This window comes from Bombina bombina, chromosome 6 (assembly GCF_027579735.1).
Source record: "Bombina bombina isolate aBomBom1 chromosome 6, aBomBom1.pri, whole genome shotgun sequence".
NCBI lineage: Eukaryota > Metazoa > Chordata > Amphibia > Anura > Bombinatoridae > Bombina > Bombina bombina.
This window is the reverse complement of record NC_069504.1, coordinates 349,228,886-349,249,791: the sequence shown is the minus strand read 5'-3', so window position 1 is coordinate 349,249,791 and position 20,906 is coordinate 349,228,886. Positions and strand designations below refer to the sequence as shown.

At 44.8% G+C, this 20,906-nt stretch overlaps 1 protein-coding gene across 1 annotated transcript in view; it reads left to right on the top strand.

Annotated features, from left to right (window-relative positions):
- Positions 1 to 20,906, top strand: part of ACTR6 (actin related protein 6) — a 154,756-nt gene that overhangs the window by 86,123 nt on the left and 47,727 nt on the right. The gene's annotated exons all lie outside the window — the stretch shown is intronic.

The window sequence follows — 20,906 nt, the reverse complement described above, 5'->3', positions numbered from 1 at the left end:
GCAAGAGGATCACCCAAGCAGAGCTGCTATATAGCTCCTCCCCTCACATGTCATACCCAGTCATTCTCTTGCAACCCTCAACAAAGGAGGAGGTCGCGAGAGGAGCTGGAGTTTTTACTTAATTATTCTTCAATCAAAAGTTTGTTATTTTAAATGGCACCGGAGTGTGCTGTTTCTCTATCTCAGGCAGTATTTGGAAGAGGAGTGGGGTAACTTCAGAAAATGGGAATAGCATGCGGGGTCTCCTGCAAATGAGGTATGTGCAGTACAATATTTTCTGGGAATGGAATTGACTAAGAAAACACTGCTGTTACCCGTATGATGTAAGTACAGCCTTAAATGCAGTAGTAGTGACTGGTATCAGGCTGATAAATGTATGCACAATAGAGTTATTTTCTAGGGACTAGAATTTGACTGAAAAAATACTGTTAATACTGATATAATGTGTGAGCCTTAACTGCAGTAGAAGCGACTGGTAGCAGGCTTAGTAATAACTTTACACAGCATTTGAAATGTTGTTGTTTTTTTAAAACGTTTACTGGCATGTTAATCGTTTTGTGAGGTACTTTGGTGATAAATCTTTTTGGGCATGATTTTTTTCCACACGGCTAACGTATATTTCTGCATAGAAACCGTTATATCAGGTCTCCCACTGTTGTAATAGGAGTGGGAGGGACCTTTTTTTAGCGCCTTGTTGCGCAGTTAAAATTCTAGCACAGTCTTCCTGCTTCTTCCTCTTTGATCCAGGACGTCTCCAGAGAGCTCAGGGATCTTCAAAATTCGTTTTTGAGGGAGGTAATCCGTCACAGCAGACCTGTGACAGTATGTTTGACTGTGATTAAAGCGTTAAATCATAAACTGAACTAGTTCTTTGTTCTTCAATTGTGTTTTTTAAAATACGCGCTGCAGCGTTTTTTATATTGCTTGTAAACTTATTGAAGTAATTTCCAAGCTTGCTAGCTTCATTGCTAGTCTGTTTAAACATGTCTGATACAGAGGAATCTGCTTGTTCATTATGTTTAAAAGCCGATGTGGAGCCCAATAGAAATATGTGTACCAATTGTATTGATATTACTTTGAATAAAAGTCAATCTGTACCGATAAAGAAATTATCACCAGACAACGAGGGGGAAGTTATGCCGTCTAACTCTCCTCACGTGTCAGTACCTTCGTCTCCCGCTCGGGAGGTGCGCGTAAGATTGAGGCGCCAAGTACATCTAGGCCCTTACAAATCACTTTACATGGTATGGCTAATGTTATGAAAGAAGTATTATACAATATGCCCGAGTTAAGAGGCAAGCGCGACAGCTCTGGGTTAAGGACAGAGCGCGCCGATGACACGAGAGCCATGTCTGATACTGCGTCACAATTTGCAGAACATGAGGACGGAGAGCTTCATTCTGTGGGTGACGGTTCTGATTCGGGGAGACCGGATTCAGAAATTTCAAATTTTAAATTTAAGCTTGAGAACCTCCGCGTGTTACTAGGGGAGATGTTAGCGGCTCTGAATGATTGTGACACGGTGGCAATCCCAGAGAAATTATGTAGGCTGGATAAATACTATGCGATACCGGTGTGTACTGACGTTTTTCCTATACCAAAGAGGCTTACAGAGATTATTAGCAAGGAGTGGGATAGACCCGGTGTGCCCTTTTCCCCTCCTCCGATATTTAGAAAAATGTTCCCTATAGACGCCACCACACGAGACTTATGGCAGACGGTCCCTAAGGTGGAGGGAGCAGTTTCTACTTTAGCCAAGCGTACCACTATCCCGGTGGAGGATAGCTGTGCTTTCTCAGATCCAATGGATAAAAAATTAGAGGGTTACCTTAAGAAAATGTTTGTTCAACAAGGTTTTATATTACAGCCTCTTGCATGCATTGCGCCTGTCACTGCTGCAGCGGCATTCTGGTTTGAATCTCTGGAAGAGGCGATTCGCACAGCACCATTGGATGAATCTTTGAGCAAGATTAGAACCCTTAAGCTTGCTAATGCGTTTGTTTCGGATGCCGTAGTGCATTTAACCAAACTTACGGCTAAGAATTCCGGATTCGCCATACAGGCGCGCAGAGCGCTATGGCTTAAATCCTGGTCAGCAGATGTAACTTCTAAGTCTAAACTACTAAACATTCCTTTCAAAGGGCAGACCTTATTCGGGCCCGGCTTGAAGGAAATTATTGCTGACATTACTGGAGGTAAGGGCAACACCCTTCCTCAGGACAGGGCCAAATCAAAGGCCAAACAGTCTAATTTTCGTGCCTTTCGTAATTTCAAGGCAGGAGCAGCATCAACTTCCTCCGCTCCAAAACAGGAAGGAGCTACTGCTCGTTACAGACAGGGTTGGAAAGGCAACCAGTCATGGAACAAGGGCAAGCAGGCCAGAAAGCCTACTTCCGCCCCTAAGACAGCATGAAGACAGGGCCCCCTTTCCGGAGACGGATCTAGTGGGGGGCAGACTTTCTCTCTTCGCCCAGGCTTGGGCAAGAGATGTACAGGATCCCTGGACGTTGGAGATTATATCTCAGGGATACCTTCTGGATTTCAAAACTTCTCCACAAGGGACGTTTCATCTGTTAAGGTTATCAACAAACCTAGTAAAGAAAGAGGCATTTCTACAATGTGTACAAGACCTCTTAGTGATGGGAGTGATCCACCCAGTTCCGCGAACGGAACAGGGGCAAGGGTTTTATTCAAATATGTTTGTGGTTCCCAAGAAAGAGGGAACCTTCAGACCAATCTTAGACTTAAAAATCTTAAACAAATTCCTAAGGGTTCCATCGTTCAAGATGGAAACCATTCGGACCATCCTACCCATGATCCAAGAGGGTCAATATATGACCACAGTGGACTTAATGGATGCCTACCTTCACATACCGATTCACAAAGATCATTATCGGTACCTAAGGTTTGCCTTTCTAGACAGGCATTACCAGTTTGTAGCTCTTCCCTTCGGGTTAGCTACGGCCCCGAGAATTTTTACAAAGGTTCTGGGCTCACTTCTGGCGGTACTAAGACCGCGAGGCATAGCGGTGGCTCCGTACCTAGACGACATTCTGATACAAGCGTCAAGTTTTCAAAATGCAAAGTCTCATACAGAGATAGTTCTAGCATTTCTGAGGTCGCATGGGTGGAAAGTGAACGTGGAAAAGAGTTCTCTGTTACCACTCACAAGGGTCCCTTTTCTAGGGACTCTTATAGATTCTGTAGAGATGAAGATTTACCTGACGGAGTCCAGGTTATCAAAGATTCTCAATGCTTGCCGTGTACTTCACTCCATTCCAAGCCCATCAGTAGCTCAGTGCATGGAAGTAATCGGCTTAATGGTCGCGGCAATGGACATAGTGCCATTTGCGCGCCTACATCTCAGACCGCTGCAACTATGCATGCTAAGTCAATGGAACGGGGATTACTCAGATCTGTCCCCTTTGCTAAACCTGGACCAGGAGACCAGAGATTCTCTTCTCTGGTGGTTGTCACGGGTTCATCTGTCCAAAGGAATGACTTTTCGCAGACCAGATTGGACGATTGTAACAGATGCCAGCCTACTAGGCTGGGGAGCAGTCTGGAGCTCCCTGAAGGCTCAGGGATTGTGGACTCAGGAGTAGAGACTCCTCCCGATAAACATTCTAGAATTAAGAGCAATATTCAATGCTCTTCTAGCTTGGCCTCAGTTAGCAACACTGAGGTTCATCAGATTTCAGTCGGACAACATCACGACTGTGGCTTACATCAATCATCAAGGGGGAACCAGGAGTTCCCTAGCGATGTTGGAAGTCTTGAAGATAATTCGCTGGGCAGAGTCTCACTCTTGCCACCTGTCAGCGATCTACATCCCAGGCGTGGAGAACTGGGAGGCGGATTTTCTAAGTCGCCAGACCTTTCATCCGGGGGAGTGGGAACTCCACCCGGAGGTATTTGCTCAACTGATTCGTCGTTGGGGCAAACCGGATCTGGATCTCATGGCATCTCGCCAGAACGCCAAGCTTCCTTGTTACGGATCCAGGTCCAGGGACCCGGGTGCGGTGCTGGTAGATGCACTAGCAGCCCCCTGGGTTTTCAACATAGCTTATGTGTTTCCACCTTTTCCGTTGCTACCTCGACTGATTGCCAGGATCAAACAGGAGAGAGCATCAGTGATTCTGATAGCGCCTGCGTGGCCACGCAGGACCTGGTATGCAGACCTAGTGGACATGTCGTCCTGTCCACCATGGTCTCTACCCCTGAGGCAGGACCTTCTAATTCAGGGTCCTTTCAACCATCCAAACCTAATTTCTCTGAGGCTGACTGCTTGGAAATTGAACGCTTGATTCTATCAAAGCGTGGGTTTTCGGATTCGGTTATTGATACATTAATACAGGCTCGGAAACCTGTTACCAGAAAAATTTACCACAAGATATGGCGTAAATATTTATATTGGTGTGAATCCAAGAGTTACTCATGGAGTAAGGTTAGGATTCCTAGGATATTGTCTTTTCTACAAGAGGGTTTAGAAAAGGGCTTATCCGCTAGTTCACTAAAGGGACAGATTTCTGCTCTGTCTATTCTTTTACACAAGCGTCTGGCAGAGAATCCAGACGTCCAGGCTTTTTATCAGGCTTTGGCTAGGATTAAGCCTGTGTTTAAAACTGTTGCTCCTCCGTGGAGCTTAAACTTGGTTCTTAAAGTTCTTCAGGGTGTTCCGTTTGAACCCCTTCATTCCATTGATATTAAGCTTTTATCTTGGAAAGTTCTGTTTTTGATGGCTATTTCCTCGGCTCGAAGAGTCTCGGAGTTATCTGCCTTACATTGTGATTCTCCTTATCTGATCTTTCATTCAGACAAGGTAGTCCTGCGTACTAAACCTGGGTTTTTACCTAAGGTTGTTTCTAACAGGAATATCAATCAAGAGATTGTTGTTCCATCGTTATGCCCTAAATCCTTCTTCAAATAAGGAACGTCTTTTGCATAATCTAGACGTGGTCCGTGCCCTGAAGTTCTACTTACAGGCAACTAAAGATTTTCGACAAACTTCTTCTCTGTTTGTCGTTTACTCTGGACAGAGGAGAGGTCAAAAGGCTTTGGCTACCTCTCTCTCTTTTTGGCTTCGTAGCATAATACGCTTAGCCTACGAGACTGCTGGACAGCAGCCTCCTGAAAAAATTATAGCTCATTCCACTAGAGCTGTGGCTTCCACCTGGGCCTTTAAGAATGAGGCCTCTGTTGAACAGATTTGCAAGGCTGCAACTTGGTCTTCACGTCATACTTTTTACAAATTTTACAAATTTGACACTTTTGCTTCTTCGGAGGCTGTTTTTGGGAGAAAGGTTCTACAGGCAGTGGTTCCTTCTGTTTAATGTTCCTGCCTTGTCCCTCCCATCATCCGTGTACTTTAGCTTTGGTATTGGTATCCCATAAGTAATGGATGACCCGTGGACTGAACACACTTAACAAGAGAAAACATAATTTATGCTTACCTGATAAATTTATTTCTCTTGTAGTGTGTTCAGTCCACGGCCCGCCCTGTCTTTTTGAGGCAGGTTCTAAATTTTAAATTATAACTCCAGTCACCACTGCACCCTATAGTTTCTCCTTTCTCGTCTTGGTTCGGTCGAATGACTGGATATGACATGTGAGGGGAGGAGCTATATAGCAGCTCTGCTTGGGTGATCCTCTTGCAACTTCCTGTTGGGAAGGAGAATATATCCCATAAGTAATGGATGACCCGTGGACTGAACACACTACAAGAGAAATAAATTTATCAGGTAAGCATAAATTATGTTTTTTTATGGTTTGTTGCTATTTTTCTTTCTAATGGCAGTGAGAGTCCACAAATTCATTCATTACCTATGGGAAATACTTCACCTGGCCACCAGGAGGATGCAAAGACGCCCCCAGCAAAGCTTTATCCCTCCCACTTCCCCCTACCCTCTCGGTAGTTCTTTGCATTGTTTCATGGTTGGTTGGAAGAGAGTGGTGCTCTGCTGAAGATTAAAGTTTTTGTCCTCCCTTTCTTACAGACAAACTGTGTTAGTGACACTGAGTTTAATCTGTATTGCAGGATCCAGACTGGTAAGTCCAGGACTCTTCCCCCCCCCCCCCCATGGCTTTTTACTTAGAATGGGATCTGTGATACCTATGATACATGACAAGGAAGGGGTACACTTTTATTTGCAAAAGGGATGTGTTACTGGGATCCTCCAGTGGAGGTAGACAGTTGAATAGTTGTACACATGACTCTGAAACCCCTGTGGGGGCGAGCGCTCACTTTGTAAGTTGCAATTTTGGAAGCAGCACCTGATTCACCTAAGGATATCGGTGATCCGGTGCACTCTATTTACTAATGCCCCTTTCCAGCAGACGGTATGACTCCAGTGGAGTTCAGTCTGCGACTGAATAACAGGTGGGGACATGTTTGCTGCAAGCAAACTTTTAAACAGGAAGGCCGTGCCACTCCAGCCGCCTTTTTCGGAGCGTATCTTTGTGCACGCTTTGTTCTGCTGCGCATTCATTACTAGATTTGACAGCGTGAGAGGTGGCCTAATTGGAGGTGGTGAGACATTCCTAGCAAGGCTTTAAGGGGGGTTAGAGGAGATTTTATTCAGTTCATTCAGAATTTATTGGGTAATACCTACCTATTGGTTATGGAGGACTCTGACTTTAGACGATATTGGTCCTGCTCCTTTGATTGACACCAATAAATGTATGCTTTGCAGACTGAGCAATGTGCCCCCCCACCCAATTGTGAAATTCATGCCTTACAACTGTTCTGCAGTCTCATTCTGGGAAGCATAGTAGCCAGATGCCTGTGATACCGTCACCAGTTTTACCTAATACTGCAAACACTGCGGCCTCACATTATCCAACAGACCTGATATGTCTGTACTGCAACAAATTATTCCACCAGCAGTACTTTGCGGCTTTCAAGGGTAAGACCTTATTTGGCCCAGGATTGGATTCTGTCATTTCTACTGTCACTGGTGGTTTTCTACCTCAGGACAAGAAGGCTAAATCTAAAAGGTCGTCCTGGGGGCAATTTTCGTTCCTTTCGTCAGAACAAGACTCAGAGGAACACTCCTTCTTTTAAATCAGATCAGCATAGGAGTACCTGGAAACCAACACCGGTGTGGAGCAAAAACGAACAGCCCAAGAATTCGACCCCTGACAACAAGTCGACATGAAGGGGTCGGCCCCCGACCTTGGGTCAGGTAGGGGGGCAGATTATCTAAATTCCAAAATGTTTGGGCTCAGTCTGTGCAGGATCGTTGGGTTCTGGACATTATTTCCCAGGGATAAAAAATAGGTTTTCTTTCTCGCTTCTGGTAAGATCGTTTAATTTTTTTTATACACATATGATAACGCAGGGTCACAACGTGGCTCCTTTTATCTGTATGGAATCAAGGGTTAATATATTTCCGGAGGGGGATTATTTAACGGGGGATTAATCACATAATTTTATTTTATTATGATTATGCTGTGACATGTGTGAGATAAGGCTCAGGCAGATGTTGGAACGTACAGGTTTTACTTTCGTTTTTGGAAACTGCGCAGCCTGAAAGGCTTGGCGCAGTTTTTTCCTTATAGCAGGCGCGGTCCTGCATTGCGCACCATGTGACCTGGTGTGGTTACACCGATTTCTTCTTTCCTGACCGTGCGGTTTAACGGAGAAGAAGCTATTTCTCTGTTTGGCCTGGTTCATAGGTGGCGAGTGCCCCAGCCATTGGTGGTATAAAGGTGCCGTTTTATCTTATTATTCAATAGTCTGCTTTATAAGCGCAAGCTATGGAGGATTCTGATGCGTTAGAGGGTACTCCATCTTTACCTAAGTCTAATACCTGTCTATATTGTTAGAAGGCCGCGGTATACCCGCCTGCTCAATTATGTTCCACATGCCTTGATAAAGTAATCATGTCAAAGAAAGTTAATGTTTGATACCACTGAGCCGTCCACCTCTGAGCCTCAGCGGCTGTTGCGGTTGCTGGAGCGGCTACCTACTGGTGCGACTCCTTATCTGCGTTGATCTAGGTGGAGGGTCCCCTCGACGTGATCCAAGAAAGATGACCTTAAGGGTGGCTAATTCTTTTATTTGTGATGCAAATATGCAGATTATTAGCCTGAATGCCTAGGCTTCAGGTTTTCCTGTAAAGCCCGTAGGGCACTCTGGCTGAAGTCCTGATCTGCGGACATGACTTCGAAGTCAAGACTTCTTTCCCTCCCATTTAAGGGAAAAATTCTATTTGGTCTAGGCCTGGATTCAATTATCTCCATGGTTACTGGAGGCAAAGGTGCCTTTTTACCGCAGGATAAGAAGAACAAACCTAAATGACAAGGTCCTAATTTTCGTTCGGTTAAATCCCAACGTCTGCAACCGTCCACAAAGCCCGAGCAATTCAAGGGGACTTGGAAGCCGGCTCAGTCCTGGAATAAATCCAAGCAGAACAAGAAGCCCGCCGAGACAAAGTCAGCATGAAGGGACTCTGGATCTTGTAGGGGGCAGACTGTCACTCTCTTCGGAAGCTTTGTTTGGGGACGTACAAGACCCGTGGGCCATGAAGGTCATCACTCAGGGATACAGGATAGGTTTCAAATCTCATCCACCCAGGGGCAGATTCCTCTTGTCAAACCTGTCTTCAGGGCCAGAAAAGAGAGAGGCTTTTCTAGGGTGTGTGAGGGGTCTCTCCTCCCTGTAAGTCATTGTCCCGGTACCTCTTGCAGAAAGGTCTGGAATACTACTCAAACCTTTTTGTGGTCCCAAAGAAGGAGGGAACTTTCCGCCCGATTCTGGACCTAAAGTGCTTCAAGAAATTCCTATCTGTCCCCTCGTTCAAGATGGAGACAATAAGGTCCATCCTTCCCTTAGTTCAGGAAGGACAGTTCATGACCACGATAGATCTGAAGGATGCTTACCTTCACGTTCCAATACACAAGGAACACTTCAAGTTCCTAAGGTTTCCATTCCTGGACCTGCACTTCCGTTTGGTCAAGATTTTGCTCCAAGAGTTTTTTATGAAGGTTCTAGGGGCTCTATGTCAGGGTGCCAGGAATCAGACTGAGACGAGAAGTGCAAAAATAATCACACCTTTATTAATAGCAAAAAATAATAAAAAGTCCAAATAACAAGCCAGGAATCAAAACCAGAGCTGGTAGTCAGCCGAGCCGAGTCAGGAGCCAAAGCGAATAGTCAGACCAGCCGGAATCAGGAACAAGGAAAACAGCAGAGTCAGGAACAAGCCAGGGATCAGGAACCAGGAAGGACGTCAGGCAGCCAGGTAATACACGCAAACTCTCACAAACAGGTCTGAGGCAACGCAAAGGCAAAGCATACTGAACAGAGGCCCTTTAAATAATAAGTGATGACATCACAATTCTGAGACTGCATCCTGTCTCACATGGATGATGCACACCAGTCTGGCCATAAAAGGAAGTGCAGGAATTGAGCAGCATCCCCCAGCAGCACATGGCAAACACAACAGGGAAAAAACCCTGACACTCTGCTTGCAGTGGCCAATACCAGAGGTATAGCAGTAGCACCATACTTGGACAATATTCTGGTTAAGGCACCATCCTGTCGCCTGGCAGAAGACCATTCAAAAGCTCTTCTGTTTCTTCTTCGATCTCATGGAAACTTCCAGTGCTCTTATTCCCAGTATGAGGGTGGAATTCCTGGGTACTATAATATATTCCATATCCATGAGGATATTCCTTACAGACCAGAGACATTACAAGCTAACTTCCGCTTGTCTTGCCCTCCAGACCTCCTTAAGGCCCTCTGTGGCTCGGTGTATGGATGTGATTGGTCTCATGGTGTCCAGCATGGACATCATTCCTTTTCCCAGATTCCATCTCAGATCACTTTAGCTGTGCTTCTGAGACAGCGGAACGGCGATCATTCGGATCTGTCTCAACAGATTTCTCTGGACAACCGGTCGAGAGAATCGCTCTCCTGGTGGCTCTGTCCAGATCACCTGTCCCAATGGACATCCTTCTTGAGACCATCCTGGGAGATTGTGACTACAGAAGCAAGTCTCTCTTAGGATGGGGAGCTGTTTGGGGTGCCAGGAAGGCATAGGGCCTATGGACTCGAGAGGAATCCGTCCTCCCGATCAACATTTTGGAACTTCAATCGATCTTCAATGCTCTATAGTCTTGGCCTCTTCTGGGTTCGTCCCAGTTTATCAGGATCAGACCTGTGTTTAGATCTAACGCTCCACCTTGAAGTTTGAATTTTGTTCTTAAGTTTTTGCAAAGTCCTCCGTGTGAGCCTATACATTCGGTTGACATTAAATTATTGTCCTGGAAGGTTCTTTTTCTATTGGCTATTGCGTCGGCACGCAAAGTTTCTTAAATGGCTGCCTTGCAATGTGAGCCTCCTTATCTGGTGTTCCACACTGATAAGGCTGTCCTACGTACCCAATTGGGTTTTCTTCCTAAGGTGGTGTCTGATCGTAACATCAATTAGGAGATATTGGTTCCTTCTTTATGTCTTAATCCTTCTTCTTCGAAGGAACGTTTATTTCATAATCTGGATGTGGTTCGAGCTTTGGAGTTTTATCTTCAAGCTACTAAGGATTTTAGACAAACTTCTTCCTTGTTTATCTACTCTGGGAAGCGGAAGGGTCTAAAGTCCTCTTCGACTTTCTTATCTTTTTGGTTGAGGAGTGTTATACCCTTATCTTACGATTCAGCGGGACCTAGACCTCCTCAAAGGATTACGGCTCATTCCACTAGAGTGGTGGCTTCCTCTTGGGCCTTTAAGAATGAGGACTCTATGGGTCAGATTTGTAAGGGTACCTGGTCCTCCTTACATAATTTTTCAAAATTCTACAAATTTGACGTTTTTATTTCGGCTGAAGCAGCTTTTGGGAGAAAGGTTTTGCAGGCTGTGGTGCCCTCAGATTAGGGTCCGCCTTTCTTTTACCCCTCCCGTTATCATTGTGTCCTCTAGAGCTTGGGTATAGTTTTCCCAACAGTAAGGAATGATGCTGTGGACTCTCCTAATATTAAGAAGGAAAACATAAATTATGCTTACCTATAATTTCATTTCCGCCTGTATACTCCGATGGGCAGACCAAAATTTGTTTTCTCCAACATAGGTGTGTCCGGTCCACGGCGTCATCCTTACTTGTGGGATATTCTCTTCCCCAACAGGAAATGGCAAAGAGCCCAGCAAAGCTGGTCACATGATCCCTCCTAGGCTCCGCCTACCCCAGTCATTCTCTTTGCCGTTGTACAGGCAACATCTCCACGGAGTTGGCTTAGAGTTTTTTAGTGTTTAACTGTAGTTTTTATTATTCAATCAAGAGTTTGTTATTTTAAAATAGTGCTGGTATGTACTATTTACTCAGAAACAGAAAAGAGATGAAGATTTCTGTTTGTATGAGGAAAATGATTTTAGCAACCGTTACTAAAATCCATGGCTGTTCCACACAGGACTGTTGAGAGGAATTAACTTCAGTTGGGGGAACAGTGAGCAGTCTCTTGCTGCTTGAGGTATGACACATTCTAACAAGACGATGTAATGCTGGAAGCTGTCATTTTCCCTATGGGATCCGGTAAGCCATGTTTATTAAGATAGTAAATAAGGGCTTCACAAGGGCTTATTAAGACTGTAGACTTTTTCTGGGCTAAATCGATTCATTATTAACACATATTTAGCCTTGAGGAATCATTTAATCTGGGTATTTTGATAAGATTATATCGGCAGGCACTGTTTTAGACACCTTATTCTTAGGGGCTTTCCCAAATCATAGGCAGAGCCTCATTTTCGCGCCGGTGTTGCGCACTTGTTTTTGACAGGCATGACATGCAGTCGCATGTGTGAGGAGCTCTGATACATAGAAAAGACTTTCTGAAGGCGTCATTTGGTATCGTATTCCCCTTTGGGCTTGGTTGGGTCTCAGCAAAGCAGATACCAGGGACTGTAAAGGGGTTAAAGTTAAAAACGGCTCCGGTTCCGTTATTTTAAGGGTTAAAGCTTCCAAATTTGGTGTGCAATACTTTTAAGGCTTTAAGACACTGTGGTGAAATTTTGGTGAATTTTGAACAATTCCTTCATATTTTTTCGCAATTGCAGTAATAAAGTGTGTTCAGTTTAAAATTTAAAGTGACAGTAACGGTTTTATTTTAAAACGTTTTTTGTACTTTGTTATCAAGTTTATGCCTGTTTAACATGTCTGAACTACCAGATAGACTGTGTTCTGAATGTGGGGAAGCCAGAGTTCCTTCTCATTTAAATAAATGTGATTTATGTGACAATGACAATGATGCCCAAGATGATTCCTCAAGTGAGGGGAGTAAGCATGGTACTGCATCATTCCCTCCTTCGTCTACACGAGTCTTGCCCACTCAGGAGGCCCCTAGTACATCTAGCGCGCCAATACTCCTTACTATGCAACAATTAACGGCTGTAATGGATAATTCTGTCAAAAACATTTTAGCCAAAATGCACACTTATCAGCGTAAGCGCGACTGCTCTGTTTTAGATACTGAAGAGCATGACGACGCTGATAATAATGGTTCTGAAGGGCCCCTAAACCAGTCTGATGGGGCCAGGGAGGTTTTGTCTGAGGGAGAAATTACTGATTCAGGGAACATTTCTCAACAAGCTGAACCTGATGTGATTACGTTTAAATTTAAGTTGGAACATCTCCGCATTTTGCTTAAGGAGGTATTATCCACTCTGGATGATTGTGACAAGTTGGTCATCCCAGAGAAACTATGTAAAATGGACAAGTTCCTAGAGGTCCCGGGGCTCCCAGAAGCTTTTCCTATACCCAAGCGGGTGGCGGACATTGTAAATAAAGAATGGGAAAGGCCCGGTATTCCTTTCGTCCCTCCCCCCATATTTAAAAAATTGTTTCCTATGGTCGACCCCAGAAAGGACTTATGGCAGACAGTCCCCAAGGTCGAGGGAGCGGTTTCCACTTTAAACAAACGCACCACTATACCCATAGAAGATAGTTGTGCTTTCAAAGATCCTATGGATAAAAAATTAGAAGGTTTACTTAAAAAGATGTTTGTTCAGCAGGGTTACCTTCTACAACCAATTTCATGCATTGTCCCTGTCGCTACAGCCGCGTGTTTCTGGTTCGATGAGCTGGTAAAGGCGGTCGATAGTGATTCTCCTCCTTATGAGGAGATTATGGACAGAATCAATGCTCTCAAATTGGCTAATTCTTTCACCCTAGACGCCACTTTGCAATTGGCTAGGTTAGCGGCTAAGAATTCTGGGTTTGCTATTGTGGCGCGCAGAGCGCTTTGGTTGAAATCTTGGTCAGCTGATGCGTCTTCCAAGAACAAGCTACTTAACATTCCTTTCAAGGGGAAAACGCTGTTTGGCCCTGACTTGAAAGAGATTATCTCTGATATCACTGGGGGTAAGGGCCACGCCCTTCCTCAGGATCGGCCTTTCAAGGCCAAAAATAAACCTAATTTTCGTCCCTTTCGTAGAAACGGACCAGCCCAAAGTGCTACGTCCTCTAAGCAAGAGGGTAATACTTCTCAAGCCAAGCCAGCTTGGAGACCAATGCAAGGCTGGAACAAGGGAAAGCAGGCCAAGAAACCTGCCACTGCTACCAAGACAGCATGAAATGTTGGCCCCCGATCCGGGACCGGATCTGGTGGGGGGCAGACTCTCTCTCTTCGCTCAGGCTTGGGCAAGAGATGTTCTGGATCCTTGGGCGCTAGAAATAGTCTCCCAAGGTTATCTTCTGGAATTCAAGGGGCTTCCCCCAAGGGGGAGGTTCCACAGGTCTCAGTTGTCTTCAGACCACATAAAAAGACAGGCATTCTTACGTTGTGTAGAAGACCTGTTAAAAATGGGAGTGATTCATCCTGTTCCATTAGGAGAACAAGGGATGGGGTTCTACTCCAATCTGTTCATAGTTCCCAAAAAAGAGGGAACGTTCAGACCAATCTTAGATCTCAAGATCTTAAACAAGTTTCTCAAGGTTCCATCGTTCAAAATGGAAACCATTCGAACAATTCTTCCTTCCATCCAGGAAGGTCAATTCATGACCACGGTGGATTTAAAGGATGCGTATCTACATATTCCTATCCACAAGGAACATCATCGGTTCCTAAGGTTCGCATTCCTGGACAAGCATTACCAGTTCGTGGCGCTTCCTTTCGGATTAGCCACTGCTCCAAGGATTTTCACAAAGGTACTAGGGTCCCTTCTAGCTGTGCTAAGACCAAGGGGCATTGCTGTAGTACCTTACTTGGACGACATTCTGATTCAAGCGTCGTCCCTTCCTCAAGCAAAGGCTCACACGGACATCGTCCTGGCCTTTCTCAGATCTCATGGATGGAAAGTGAACGTGGAAAAGAGTTCTCTATCTCCGTCAACAAGGGTTCCCTTCTTGGGAACAATAATAGACTCCTTAGAAATGAGGATTTTTCTGACAGAGGCCAGAAAAACAAAACTTCTAGACTCTTGTCGGATACTTCATTCCGTTCCTCTTCCTTCCATAGCGCAGTGCATGGAAGTGATAGGTTTGATGGTAGCGGCAATGGACATAGTTCCTTTTGCGCGCATTCATCTAAGACCATTACAACTGTGCATGCTCAGTCAGTGGAATGGGGACTATACAAACTTGTCTCCGAGGATACAAGTAAATCAGAGGACCAGAGACTCACTCCGTTGGTGGCTGTCCCTGGACAACCTGTCACAAGGGATGACCTTCCGCAGACCAGAGTGGGTCATTGTCACGACCGACGCCAGTCTGATGGGCTGGGGCGCGGTCTGGGGATCCCTGAAAGCTCAGGGTCTTTGGTCTCGGGAAGAATCTCTTCTACCGATAAATATTCTGGAACTGAGAGCGATATTCAATGCTCTCAAGGCTTGGCCTCAGCTAGCGAGGGCCAAGTTCATACGGTTTCAATCAGACAACATGACAACTGTTGCGTACATCAACCATCAGGGGGGAACAAGGAGTTCCCTGGCGATGGAAGAAGTGACCAAAATCATTCTATGGGCGGAGTCTCACTCCTGCCACCTGTCTGCTATCCACATCCCAGGAGTGGAAAATTGGGAAGCGGATTTTCTGAGTCGTCAGACATTGCATCCGGGGGAGTGGGAACTCCATCCGGAAATCTTTGCCCAAGTCACTCAACTGTGGGGCATTCCAGACATGGATCTGATGGCCTCTCGTCAGAACTTCAAAGTTCCTTGCTACGGGTCCAGATCCAGGGATCCCAAGGCGGCTCTAGTGGATGCACTAGTAGCACCTTGGACCTTCAAACTAGCTTATGTATTCCCGCCGTTTCCTCTCATCCCCAGGCTGGTAGCCAGGATCAATCAGGAAAGGGCGTCGGTGATCTTGATAGCTCCTGCATGGCCACGCAGGACTTGGTATGCAGATCTGGTGAATATGTCATCGGCTCCACCATGGAAGCTACCTTTGAGACGGGACCTTCTTGTTCAAGGTCCGTTCGAACATCCGAATCTGGTCTCACTCCAGCTGACTGCTTGGAGATTGAACGCTTGATCTTATCGAAGCGAGGGTTCTCAGATTCTGTTATCGATACTCTTGTTCAGGCCAGAAAGCCTGTAACTAGAAAGATTTACCACAAAATTTGGAAAAAATATATCTGTTGGTGTGAATCTAAAGGATTCCCTTGGGACAAGGTTAAGATTCCTAAGATTCTATCCTTCCTTCAAGAAGGATTGGAAAAAGGATTATCTGCAAGTTCCCTGAAGGGACAGATTTCTGCCTTGTCTGTGTTACTTCACAAAAAGCTGGCAGCTGTGCCAGATGTTCAAGCCTTTGTTCAGGCTCTGGTTAGAATCAAGCCTGTTTACAAACCTTTGACTCCTCCTTGGAGTCTCAACTTAGTTCTTTCAGTTCTTCAGGGGGTTCCGTTTGAACCCTTACATTCCGTTGATATTAAGTTATTATCTTGGAAAGTTTTGTTTTTGGTTGCAATTTCTTCTGCTAGAAGAGTTTCAGAATTATCTGCTCTGCAGTGTTCTCCTCCTTATCTGGTGTTCCATGCAGATAAGGTGGTTTTACGTACTAAACCTGGTTTTCTTCCAAAAGTTGTTTCTAACAAAAACATTAACCAGGAGATTATCGTACCTTCTCTGTGTCCGAAACCAGTTTCGAAGAAGGAACGTTTGTTGCACAATTTGGATGTTGTTCGCGCTCTAAAATTCTATTTAGATGCTACAAAGGATTTTAGACAAACATCTTCCTTGTTTGTTGTTTATTCCGGTAAAAGGAGAGGTCAAAAAGCAACTTCTACCTCTCTCTCTTTTTGAATTAAAAGCATCATCAGATTGGCTTACGAGACTGCCGGACGGCAGCCTCCCGAAAGAATCACAGCTCATTCCACTAGGGCTGTGGCTTCCACATGGGCCTTCAAGAACGAGGCTTCTGTTGATCAGATATGTAGGGCAGCGACTTGGTCTTCACTGCACACTTTTACCAAATTTTACAAGTTTGATACTTTTGCTTCTTCTGAGGCTATTTTTGGGAGAAAGGTTTTGCAAGCCGTGGTGCCTTCCATCTAGGTGACCTGATTTGCTCCCTCCCATCATCCGTGTCCTAAAGCTTTGGTATTGGTTCCCACAAGTAAGGATGACGCCGTGGACCGGACACACCTATGTTGGAGAAAACAGAATTTATGTTTACCTGATAAATTACTTTCTCCAACGGTGTGTCCGGTCCACGGCCCGCCCTGGTTTTTTAATCAGGTCTGATAATTTATTTTCTTTAACTACAGTCACCACGGTATCATATGGTTTCTCCTATGCAAATATTCCTCCTTAACGTCGGTCGAATGACTGGGGTAGGCGGAGCCTAGGAGGGATCATGTGACCAGCTTTGCTGGGCTCTTTGCCATTTCCTGTTGGGGAAGAGAATATCCCACAAGTAAGGATGACGCCGTGGACCGGACACACCGTTGGAGAAAGTAATTTATCAGGTAAACATAAATTCTGTTTTCTCCAACATAGGTGTGTCCGGTCCACGGCGTCATCCTTACTTGTGGGATATTCTCTTCCCCAACAGGAAATGGCAAAGAGCCCAGCAAAGCTGGTCACATGATCCCTCCTAGGCTCCGCCTTCCCCAGTCATTCTCTTTGCCGTTGCACAGGCAACATCTCCACGGAGATGGCTCAGAGTTTTTTGGTGTTTAAATGTAGTTTTTATTCTTCTATCAAGAGTTTGTTATTTTAAAATAGTGCTGGTATGTACTATTTACTCTGAAACAGAAAAGAGATGAAGATTTCTGTTTGTAAGAGGAAAATGATTTTAGCAACCGTTACTAGAATCGATGGCTGTTTCCACACAGGACTGTTGAGAGGAATTAACTTCAGTTGGGGGAAACAGTGAGCAGACTTTGGCTGCTTGAGGTATGACACATTTCTAACAAGACTTGGTAATGCTGGAAGCTGTCATTTTCCCTATGGGATCCGGTAAGCCATTTTCTTAATTTTCAATATAAGAATAAAAGGGCTTCACAAGGGCTTTAAAGACTGGTAGACATTTTTCTGGGCCAAAACGATTACTTTATAAGCATATTTAATGGTTTATAACTTTGGAGAGTTATTTTAATCTTGGGAATTTTATTAAAAAAAAAAAAACGGCAGGCACTGTATTGGACACCTTTTTCACTGGGGGCCTTTTCTAGTCATAGGCAGAGCCTCATTTTCGCGCCACTAATGCGCAGTTGTTTTTGAGAAGCAAGGCATGCAGATGCATGTGTGAGGAGCTCAGACCCACTGAAAAAGCTTATTGAAGGCGTCATTTGGTATCGTATTCCCCTCTGGGCTTGGTTGGGTCTCAGCAAAGCAGATACCAGGGACTGTATAGGGGTTAAATGTAAAAACGGCTCCGGTTCCGTTATTTTAAGAGTTAAAGCTTTCAAATTTGGTGTGCAATACTTTTAAGGCTTTATGACACTATGGTGAAATTTTGGTGAATTTTGAACATTTCCTTCATACTTTTGCGTATATTCAGTAAAAAAGTGTGTTCAGTTTAAAATTTAAAGAGACAGTAACGGTTTTATTTTAAAACGTTTTTTGTGCTTTGTTATCAAGTTTATGCCTATTAACATGTCTGAACTATCAGATAGACGATGTTCTGTATGTTCGGAAGCCAAGGTTCCTCTCCATTTAAATATATGTGTTGAATGTGACAAACAAAGTAGGGACAATGATGCCACTGATAATAATGTTGCCCAAAATGATTCCTTAAGTGAGGGGAGTAAGCATGGTACTGCATCATCTCCTTCTATGTCTACACCAGTCTTGCCCACTCAGGAGGTCCCTAGTGAATCTAGTGCGCCAATCCTCCTTACTATGCAACAATGAACGGCTGTAATGGATAATTCTATTAAAAACATTTTAGCGAAAATGCCCACTTATCAGCGAAAGCGCGACTGCTCTGTTTTAGATTCTGAAGAGCATGAGGTCGCTGATGATAATGGTTCTGACATGCCCTTACACCAGTCTGAAGGGGCTAGGGAGGTTTTGTCTGAGGGAGAAATTTCAGATTCAGGAAAAATTTCTCAACAAGCTGAACCTGACGTTATTACATTTAAATTTAAATTGGAACATCTCCGCGCTCTGCTTAAGGAGGTGTTATCTACTCTGGATGATTGTGACAATTTGGTCATTCCAGAGAAATTATGTAAGATGGACAGGTTCCTAGAGGTCCCGGTGCCCCCCGAAGCTTTTCCTATACCCAAGCGGGTGGCGGACATTGTAAATAAAGAATGGGAAAGGCCCGGCATACCTTTTGTCCCTCCCCCTATATTTAAGAAATTATTTCCTATGGTCGACCCCAGGAAGGACTTATGGCAGACAGTCCCCAAGGTCGAGGGGGCGGTTTCTACTCTAAACAAACGCACCACTATCCCTATAGAAGATAGTTGTGCTTTCAAAGATCCTATGGATAAAAAATTAGAGGGTTTGCTTAAAAAGATGTTTGTTCAGCAAGGTTACCTTCTACAACCAATTTCATGCATTGTTCCTGTCACTACAGCAGCGTGTTTCTGGTTCGAGGAACTAGAAAAGTCGCTCAATCAAGCATCCTCTTATGAGGAGGTTATGGACAGAGTTCAAGCACTTAAGTTGGCTAACTCTTTTACCTTAGACACCACTTTGCAATTAGCTAGATTAGCGGCGAAAAATTCAGGTTTTGCTATTGTGGCGCGCAGAGCGCTTTGGCTGAAGTCTTGGTCAGCGGATGTGTCCTCCAAGAACAGATTGCTTAACATCCCTTTCAAGGGGAAAACGCTGTTTGGCCCTGACTTGAAAGAGATTATTTCAGACATCACTGGGGGAAAGGGCCACGCCCTTCCTCAGGATAGGTCTTTTAAGGCTAAAAATAAAACAAATTTTCGTCCCTTTCGCAGAAACGGACCAGCCTCAAATTCTACATCCTCTAAGCAAGAGGGTAATTCTTCTCAAACCAAGCCAGCCTGGAGACCGATGCAAGGCTGGAACAAAGGTAAGCAGGCCAAGAAGCCCGCTACCGCTACCAAGACAGCATGAGATGCTGGCCCCCGATCCGGGACCGGATCTGGTGGGGGGCAGACTCTCTCTCTTCGCTCAGGCTTGGGCAAGAGATGTTCAGGATCCTTGGGCGCTAGAAATAGTTTCTCAAGGTTATCTCCTGGAATTCAAGGAACTACCCCCAAGGGGAAGGTTCCACAGGTCTCAATTGTCTTCAGACCAAATAAAAAGACAGGCATTCTTACATTGTGTAGAAGACCTGTTAAAAATGGGAGTGATTCATCCTGTTCCATTAGGAGAACAAGGGATGGGGTTTTACTCCAATCTGTTCATAGTTCCCAAAAAAGAGGGAACATTCAGGCCAATTTTGGATCTCAAGATCCTAAACAAATTTCTCAAGGTCCCATCGTTCAAGATGGAAACTATTCGGACAATTCTTCCTACCATCCAGGAAGGTCAATTCATGACCACGGTGGATTTAAAGGATGCGTATCTACATATTCCTATCCACAAGGAACATCATCGGTTCCTAAGATTCGCCTTTCTGGACAAGCATTACCAGTTTGTGGCACTTCCATTCGGACTAGCCACTGCTCCAAGAATTTTCACAAAGGTACTAGGGTCCCTTCTAGCGGTGCTAAGACCAAGGGGCATTGCAGTAGTACCCTACTTGGACGACATACTGATTCAAGCGTCGTCTCTACCTCAAGCAAAGGCTCATACGGACATTGTCCTAGCCTTTCTCAGATCTCACGGGTGGAAAGTGAACGTAGAAAAAAGTTCTATATTCCCGTCAACAAGAGTTCCCTTCTTGGGAACAATAATAGACTCCTTGGAAATGAAGATTTTTCTGACAGAAGCCAGAAAATCAAAACTTCTAAGCTCTTGTCAAGCACTTCATTCTGTTCTTCTTCCTTCCATTGCGCAGTGCATGGAAGTAATAGGTTTGATGGTTGCGGCAATGGACATAGTTCCTTTTGCGCAAATTCATCTAAGACCATTACAACTGTGCATGCTCAGACAGTGGAATGGGGATTATACAGATTTGTCCCCGACGATCCAAGTAGATCAGAGGACCAGAGATTCACTCCGTTGGTGGCTGACCCTGGACAACCTGTCCCAAGGGATGAGCTTCAGAAGACCAGAGTGGGTCATTGTAACGACCGACGCCAGCCTGGTGGGCTGGGGCGCGGTCTGGAAACACCTGAAGGCTCAGGGTCTATGGTCTCGGGAAGAATCTCTTCTCCCGATAAACATTCTGGAACTGAGAGCGATATTCAATGCTCTCAAGGCTTGGCCTCAACTAGCAAAGGCCAAATTCATAAGGTTTCAATCAGACAACATGACGACTGTTGCATATATCAACCATCAGGGGGGAACAAGGAGTTCCCTGGCGATGGAAGAAGTGACCAAAGTAATTCAATGGGCGGAGCTTCACTCCTGCCACTTGTCTGCAATCCACATCCCA